We start from the raw sequence: 9,987 nt of genomic DNA on the forward strand, positions 1-9,987 counted from the left end.
TTTACAGGCATTTAAATTCTATACCATTATCTAATATTGTTATTAAAATACCAAATGTATTTGGTATAGAAGTTTATTTACACTATTTCTCAAGCTAATAATGCAGCCTCTAAAGTGAACCGCAAATACAGGTAAACCTTAGACATATGAATGAATCTAAAACTTACACTTGGTCTAAGGCCTAAACTAAGGAGAGTTCATGAGCTCTTAGAGTGTCACCCTAATCAATGCTCAGCACCTCATGCCTTGATCACTGAAGATGTAAGTACATGGAAAAGTGTAGTGAAAAAATAAAATACTGTTTGGCTACCAGAAAGAATAGTGCCTGGGTCTTAACGGCTTGTCTGAAGATAAGCAACCATCTAAATCAAGTGTCCGCTAAGCCCACACAGAAGCAGCACATGAGCCTGTGTGGTCTGAGGAATATTAGTAGTGTAATCCATAAATAGGAAGGAAAAATTGTAATCTAGTCACATTTTCAGTACTTTAAAGAGTAAAATAGTCAGGTGTAGGATCCATTGAAAAGTTCTCAAATAAATTAGGTTCCTATTGAGTTCCTTCTGAATATGAATATTTTCATCATAAACAGATCTCATCAATCTGAAAACTTAAGATGAAGAGTGGAGCATGATAGGGTGTGACCTGAAGAGTCAATTCACTATTATTTTATGATGGAAACATACTGCACTTAGGAGAATTTAAATTCATTGTTTAGCTATCCTGAGCTAGAAATCCCCCATAGCTGTGATCCTGTGTTAATCCCCTCTATTTTGTCTCAGAGCATCCTGTGATATTGTCCAGTCTTCCTCCCTCCTCTTGCTAAGGGCCAGGACCTGCAAACCTAGCCCAACTCCTTGAGATTATGGTCCCTAGTAACAGAAGCTCTGACACAGATCTTCGTTAAAACAAAATTTTGTTGTCCTAGCTTGTACCTGACATTCCAAGATTTGTATATGTGTGAAAGAATTGTTTTACTCAGTCTGTATATATGACCTGTGAGTCTAAAGAGACCAAGTGACTGGCATTTGGAGGAAAGAGCCTCCAATTCTTCTTTCCTATGTACGCGAAAAGAAAATGTAGCATCTTTTGACTCCACCTGGTTTCTGTAACCTGGCAACAGTGATGGTGCAATGTGGGCCCTCCTGGTGCTCACCTAACAACGGTGGTGTTCGATGCTCATGTGCAAATATGCATGGGGACAGGGAAATAGAGAAGTCATAGCAACAGAAGTAGGCAATTTATTACCCACAACATCACAATTAATAATGTGTCCAAAGTGCTGAGTGAAAAAGACTTCTCACCCTAGATGTGAAAGGTGAAGTATTATTTTAAAAAAAAGAATGAAAAGAAACAACCTAACCCAAAATTTTCTAAACAAGCTCCCAAAGTGTATTGTTTAGCAAAATACAATCCCAAGGTCAGTTATAATTTAATTAACTTTGTGAAAAATTTGAGGCCTTTCATTGGACATATATTCAAGCAATGAAAATGTAGAGTGTCTTTTTCAATGATAATGGCTGCTCTCCTATTTTGTTACAACTAGGTGTTAACTTAAATACTGGTTTCACAACGGTCAATTGATGGGCCTTCATGTTCTGTGACTTAAATCCACCAGCCTCTCTGTAAATGAAGAGACTTGGTGATCTGCATTCATAAGTATTGCAGCTAAAACACCCTATAGGGCAGCTCTACTCTGTCCTTTATGTAACTATGAATTACATAGCAACCCAAACAAAATATACTTATTAAATATATGCCCCTCGAGGCTTTGCCTACTATGGTCAAAATCAAGGGCACAACAGATTTGGTTGGTATGCAATGTATATATAGTCATAGTTTCAACTGACTAAAATTGAACTGTTTAAAAAGAACTCGAAGGCATACATTTTATTGTTATTGCTGTTCTTGTTATTAGGAGCCGTTGGGTCAGTTCAGCCCCATAGTGACCCTACGCACAACAGAACGAAACCCTGCGTGGTCCTGGACCATTCTTACAAGTGTTCCTATCCCAAAGCCCATTGTTGTAGCCACTGTGTCAATCCATCTTGTTAAGGGCCTTCCTCTTTTTCACTGCCCTTCAATTCTGCCAAGTATGATGCCCCTTCTCCAGGAACTGGAAAATATGCCCAAAGTGTGTAAGATTAATTCTTGCCTTCCTTACCTCTCAGGCATCTGCAAATGTGACTTTGTCTGGAAACTGGTTCTTTAAAGATCTTATGGTCCTCATCCTATTCTAATGGTGTCTTTACAAAGAGAAGATATAGAGAGAAGCAGAAGAGCCTTCATGTGAAGAAACTTTCCCAAGTGAAAGAATGCCCGCGTCTAACAGAAGTGACGATAGACAGGAAATGATATTATCGTAGACACTTCTGTGGGAACGTGAATCAGCCACCAAGTTTGTCATACTATGGCGGTTGGTGTGTTGTCATTCTGAAAGCTTGCCATTGGTATTTCTAATAAAACCAGGAGGTCACCCATGGTGAACATATGTCAGTGGAGCTTCCAGTCGAAGGACAGACTAGGAAGATGAAATAGTCTATAAACTAATAAGGAATTAACAACTGAAAACATCATAAATAGAAGTTGAACAGTGCTGGAATACATTATTTTAAATTGGAAGACATTCAAAATAACCCTCAGAGTAAAGGAGGTGTAAATAGTATTGGTGGAAGCTGTTAGTGGTTTTCATTTGTTGATAGGACATTTCTCAAAATTAAAAGAAACACCTACAAATGGCAATTACTCACAGGAACATGGAATATACCAAGCATGAATCTCATAAAAGTAGAAGATGTCAGAAATTAAATGGAACCAATAAATATAGACATTTTAACCATTAGTGAGTTGAAATGCACTTGTATTGACCACTCTGTGTCCAAAAAGCATATCATTCATGTTGGGAATCACAAATTCAAGAAAAATTGTGTCACTTTCATAGTCAAAAAGAATGATTCAAGATCTACATTGAAATACAATGCTTTTTGTGATAACAGGATACCTATGTGCCTATACAGAAATTCAGTTAATAGAACTATTATTGAAATTTACACACCAATGATAAAAGCAGATAATGAAGCAATAGAAGAATTCTATCAACTTGTTCAGTCTGGAATGTATCAAACATGTAATCAAGATGCATTGATAATTACTGATGATTGGTATGGAAAACTGGAAACAAGGAGGAAGGCTCCGTAGATGGAAAATGTGACCTTGGTGATAGAAAAGGTAGGGATTGAATGACGGAATTTTCAAGACCAACTACTTCTTCACAGTAAGCATCCTTTTTCAATAACAAAAAGCAGCTGTCCATTTGGACTTCACATACGGCATACACAACAATCAAATTGATTGCAGCAACAGACAATGGAGAAGCTCATTATCATCAGCCAAAAAGAGGCCACAGGTCAGCTGTGGAACAGAACATCACTTGTTCACAAGTGAAATGAGGTTCAAGCTTATGAAAACTAAAACAAGTTCACAAGAGCCAAAATATGACCTTCAGTATCTCCCACCTGAATTTAGTGACCATCTCGCTAACAAAAACCAAACTCACTGCCACTGGGTCTATTCTGACTCATAATGACAATATAAAACACAACAGAACTGTCCCACTGGTTTCTAAGATGGAATTCTTTATGATCATCGAATGCCTCCCTGCCCCACCCCCCCAGTCACTGGTAGTTTTGAAATCTTAATCTCCCGGGTAGCTGCCCAACACGTAACCCACTATGCTTTTAGTTCTCTGACACTGGTAATCAAAGTGTCACAAATTGTGGGATCACATCAAGAAAAACATAGGGCATTAAGGAGAGGGAAACAGGAAAAGAGCAAAGTGGATATCAGTAGAAACTATGAAACATGATCTTGAATGTAGACTGGATAAAGCAAATAGTTTTTGTGTGTGTGTGTTTTCACATTTTATTAGCTACAGTATAGACCCCAAAGTTGCCTCATTCCCTCCCCTACCCTCCCTACCACCACAAGGCCGGGCCTTTGTGGCCCGGGGCCTGCGGGGACTCCTGCTGCAGCTGAGCAAGGGCTTCCTCGGTCGCGCTGCTGGGGTTCGTAGCGCTTCACTTGGGCTGTAACACAGTCCAGCCTCTTGCCCACTGTGGCCCGGGCTTCCCCTAGCTCCTGTTTGAGCAGCCCCGCACCCAGCAGTGCAAACCCGCGTTGGAGTCAGCCCACAGGGCCAGCTCCGCCTGCACGGCCTACTTACGGCTGCGTGTGCCTCAAGTGTCTGCCGCCGGACATGGACGAACGCAAGTCCTTCTGCAGCTCTCGATATTTCTCCACTTGACCCTGTAGCTTCTTTTAGATCAGCTCAGACGTGGAGGGATGCGACGCGCTCTCCCTTCAGCATTTCTAACCTCGGAAGTAAACAAGGAATGCTGGGAAGAAGATACCTTCGGAAGTTACCATCGGAGACAGACCGGAAATGTGATTCCCTTCTAATGAACGGCTTCCGCTCAAGGGACAGGACTGAGAAGTTTTTAAGCAAGATAGGAACAGAAAGACGAAGAAACCCTTCAACCCTTCATCGAATGAAATCCTTTAACCCTTCCGAATTTTCCTTTCTTTCTCCACAGTGACATGACTACTCGGGCAAAAGCTGTTTTTATTGAGTTGGACAGAAAATTTCAAAGAACAACCGGAGAAGAAAGTAATATAATGAAATGTGCAAAACCTGGAGGTAAAAAAAAACAACGAAAAAAAAGAAGAACATACTCTACATATTTCAAACTGGAATAACTGAAGGAGAAACTCAAGAAATATTGAATGATTCAATAATCAAAATATTGAATGATGCAGGAAGCAGCAAAACAAGATGGCAGGGTTACACGATTACTGTACCAAAAAGAACCGGTCAGCCTCCAATAAATGCAAGAGATAGACTGGGCTCAAGGACCAATGGTGTTGAAGGAAGAAGTCTAAGCTGTACTGAAGACACTGGTGAAAAATAAGGCTCCAGAAATTGACAGAAAATCAATAGAAATATTTTGACAAACTGACAAGGCACTGGAAACCCTCACTAGGCCATACCAAGAAATTTGGAAGGCAGCTGCCTAATCAAATCATTAGAAGAAATCAGTATTTGTTATCTGCTCCCATTCCAAAGAAAAATGACCCAGAAGAATGGCAAAATTGTCAAACAGTATCATTAATAATATATACAAGTATATTTTTCCTGAAGATAATTCAACTATGGCTGCAGCAGTGCATTGATAGAGAACTATCAAGAACTACCAAAAAATCAAGCTGATTCAGATGACACGAAATAAGGTTTATCACTGCTGATGTCTGAAAACAGAGAATATCAAAGAGTGATTTTTATTTTCCCGTATATGCAAAATCATTTGACCATGCATATCGCAAGAAGCTATAGCTAACATTGTGAAGAATGGGAATTCCAGAACACTTTAATTGTATTCATGAGAAACCTGTACATGGATCAAAAGGCAGTTGTTGGACCAGAACAAGGGAATATCATGTGGTTTAAAATAGGGAAAGGTGTACTTCAGGGTTGTATCCTTTCAACATACTTATTCAATCTATGTGCTGAGCAAATAACCTGAGAAAGTGATATGAAGAAAAATTCAGTATCAGAATTTGGAGACTTACTGTCAACCCTCAATATACAGATATCAGAAATTTGTTGCTGAAAGCAAGGAGTGGAAGCACTTGCTGAAGTTCAAAGATTGCAACCTTCATTATGGACTGTAACTCAATTGTACAGAAAACAAGAATTCTCACAACTGAATCAAAAGATAACCACAATAAATGGAGATATAGTGAATTGTCAAGGACTTCTTTTTCCTTGGACACATCATTAACACTCATGGAAGCAGCATTTGAGAAATCAAATGGCCTGTTGCATTGCCTAAATCTGCTGTGCAAAACCTTTAAATGGTCAAAAGTAAATTCATTTTGAGAACTAAAGTGTATCTGACCCAAGCCCCAGTATTTTCAGTCTCCTTATATGAAGGTCAAAGCTGGACAGTGAACAAAGAAAACCACAGAGATTTTCTTGTGTTTGACTGCAGTGCTGGCAACGAATATTGAAAGTTTGGTGGACTCCCTGAAGAGCACACAAGTCTACCCTTGAAGAAGTACAACTGGAATGGTTTTTAGAAGCAAGGAAGACAAAACTTTGTTTTATATACTTTAGAGATCTTATCAGGACATTCCTGGATAAGGACATCATGCTGGGTAAAATAGAGGGTCAGCTAAAATGAGGAAGTCCCCCATGAGATAGATTGTCACAACGGCTACAACAACGAACTCCAGGGTAACAAAACTGAGGGTGGCTCAGGACTGAGAAGTGTTTCATTCTGTTGTACATAAAGTTACTATGGGCCAGAGCCACTCCAACAGCGCCACTGCTCCATCAACAATGACTCCGCACATATGTTGACTTGGGATCTGGCCTTAGAAGTGTGTGACACTGCATTTCAGTTCTCCTAAACAGACTAGAGTGGGAGCTTCTGTTATTGCAGCCATAAGGACGATCAGGGCCTCTGAGAGCAACCAGATTTGAACAAAGACATCTCCCTCCTGTTTTCCCTCGATGGCCTTATTTAATACCTGCTCTTCAGCTTCTCTTCCTGTTCTTTCCCAGCAGCTAAGCGGGCTCCAGGCAGAAATAGCACTGGATCCACGGCCATCCATTTCCCCCCTCCTTGCCCATGAGTCCATACTCTTTTCTTCCTTTTTAACTCCCCAAACACAAAGGATCTGTTTATACTTCCGTTTTCCTTTTCTGGTCAATAGGGTAGTTGTGTTAGGTAGCAAGAAACAGATAATTATTGTATATAGTTAGGGTAAAATGTAGTATCTCTTTTGATTTCACCCTTGAATCACTTAAAAGCTGTTTCAATAAAAAAACAGAATGTGCAGGGGAAATACATGTGCATTAAGTCTCCATTGAGTTCCCTTGGACCATAAAGCAGGGATGTGAATAGCTTCGCTATTACGAGAGTGAATTGGAAAGTGGATTATGGTAGATGCAGTTAGATTTATATTTAACATCTCATCATTTTATCTCTCTTTGACCTATTTTAAAACTGTTCTACTTTTCAACATTTTCTTTCTTTTTGATTGAGTTTTTAAAAAAATCATTTTATTAGGGGCTCATACAGCTCTTATCACAATCCATACAAACATCAATTGTGTAAAGGACATTTGTACATTCATTGTCCTCATCATTCTCAAAACATTTGCTTTCCACCTAAGCCCCTGGCATCAGCTCATTTTTTCCCATCCCTCCCCGCTCCCTCTCCCTCATTTACCCTTTAAATACTAAAGAGTAAATTTGATTTTTAAAATACACTATGTGATATTTACATATGATAATATGATGTTATAATATTATGGCTATAATAATAAGGGTCCTCATTTTCTCACCCCTATTTAGGCGATCTATTACAATTGCAGCAACATTTCTGTAATGGAGTTGAGATTACCTGTAGAATTTCTTTATCTACAATTATGTGCTCACTTACCATGGAAAGTGTATTGTTCACAAGTTATAATTTACAGGGAAATATAAGCAATAACGGTGGAATTAAAAAGGTATTGGAAGAAGCATACCAATTCTAGACTCTAAAATCTAGAAGTATATGTACTAAAAATCTTAACAGTTATTTTTTTCTAGACAGTGATTATGAATGATTTTAATAGCTTTAAGATATTTTTATTGAGTTTTAAAAATCTATTTTATTTTGTTATTGTGGTAATTTTTTTGGTGTGTTTTTCTGTATAGAAATCTAGGATAGGTAAATCTATAGAGACAGTAACTGGATTGAATTTTTTCTGGGGATATGGCAGGGGAGGTTCTGGGGAAATGCGGAGGTAATAACAATGAGTTATGGAGGGAGGGGAAAAAAAAAGAGGACCTGATGCAGAGGGCTTAAGTGGAGAGCAAATGCTTTGAGAGTGATTAGGGCAAAGAATGCATGGATGTGCTTTATACAATTGATGTATGTATATGTGTGGATTGTGATAAGAGTTGTATGAGCCCCTAATAAAATGTAAAAAAAGAAAAGAAAATGATTAGGGAAAGGAATGTACGGATGTGCTTTATACATTTGATATATGTATATGCATGGATTGTGATAAGAGTTGTATGAGCCCCTAATAAAATGTTTTAAAAAATAACAATGAGTTAGAGAAAGAAGAAAATGTACAAGTATTTTTGATAGGATTAAAATACTGAATTATATGAGATGTATCAATAAAATTTAATTTTTAAAATTAGTTGCAAAATAGTGGTAAGGGAGCTGACAAAAGTTCAACTTCTTGATCAGATATCAGGCATCAAAGAACCAAAAAAATCATATCATTGTAAATGAGGGGGAGTGTGGAGTGGGGACCCAAAGCCCATCTGTAGGCAACTGGATAGCCCTATACAGAAGGGTCACAAGGAAGAGAGAAGCCAGTCAGGGTTCAGTATAGCACCGATGAAACATACAACTTTCCTCTAGTTCCTTAATGCTTCCCACCCACACCCACACCCACACCCACTATCATGATCCCAATTCGACCTTATACATCTGGCTAGACCAGAGGATGTACACTGGTACAGACCGGAACTGGAAACACAGGGAATCCAGGACAGATGAATCTTTTAGGACCAGTGGTGAGAGTGGCAGTATCGGGATGGTGGAGGGAAGTGAGGGTACAAAGGGGGAACCAATTACAAGAATCTATATATAATCCCTGCCCTAGGGGACAGACAACAGAAAAATGGGTGAAGGGAGATGTGTAAGACATGACAAAATAATAATTTATAAATTATCAAAATTTCATGAGGGAAAGGGGCGAGAGAGAGGGGAGAAACTTAGGAGATGCTACCAAGGGCTCAAGTAGAAAGAAAATCATTTGAGAATGATGATGGCAATAAATGTGCAAATGTGCTTGACGCAATGAATGGATGTATGGATTGTGAGAAGAGTTGTACAAGCCCCCAATAAAATACATTTTTTAAAGTTCAACTTTTTTGAGTGAATGGTTTATAATGCACTATGAATTAACAACATATTTGAAAAAATACCAACTACAACTTCCTTGTAGTTTTTCCAGCACCTTTCTCTAAATTTTCAGTAATTTAATGAAAACTTACAGTTTTCAAGTAGAAATTATATTTAACTACCATTGAGCTGGACTGTTCTCAAGTATTTATATATATGCAATTACACATTTGTGAACTACTTATGCTTATGATCATCTATGCATTGGAGAATATACTGTGAATGTGATTATCACTTGTGATTTTAGAAGCATAAATTTTTGTTGTCCAAAACTGATCTCCAGTTACAAAGTGTAGGATATGGAGAAATTTCCTTAGGAGCTCTCTATTTCAGTTTCTTTTTCTGTAAATTGAAGATGATAATCGTCCAATGTCATAGAAATGCGGGAAAGACAAATTACATCTAACATTTATATTGTTGTCTATCATTAAAAAATGATGATGTGGATGAATACAAAAGTGATGAGACCTCCTAGGATGACGACGACGATGATGATGATGATGAAGCTGTCTTCACCTGAAAGACAGTAGCAGAGGATTCCTCTAGAAGTGATGAGCGATAGCAGGAAACATAACATCAATACAGAAGGTGGGGTGCTACTTTAAGAATGCTCTTTCCTTGTAACAGAAGAACTATGAGCTTTCTGGCTGTGTTCTGCTGAAGTGGGAGATATGTATTATGCTGGAGGAAGCTGTCAATGCTGGGCTTATCTAGCCCTTCACTTTCTGGTATTGAAATATTTTATTTCATATTTTTGTAATACTTATTTGTATTTAAAATGTGACTCATATTACTTAGAGTTTAAAATAAATATTTATTAATAAAAATGGCAATGACTATATATTTTGACTGAGAAACAGATAAAAAATTGCAACGGTTGTAAGTAATTAGCTTATTGTATCGAGCTATATAAAATTAACATTCCCTCAGGGGAGACTAAGCAGATTTCTCCTTTTTT

The sequence above is a fragment of the Tenrec ecaudatus genome, chromosome 8, assembly GCF_050624435.1.
Source record: "Tenrec ecaudatus isolate mTenEca1 chromosome 8, mTenEca1.hap1, whole genome shotgun sequence".
Taxonomy (NCBI): domain Eukaryota; kingdom Metazoa; phylum Chordata; class Mammalia; order Afrosoricida; family Tenrecidae; genus Tenrec; species Tenrec ecaudatus.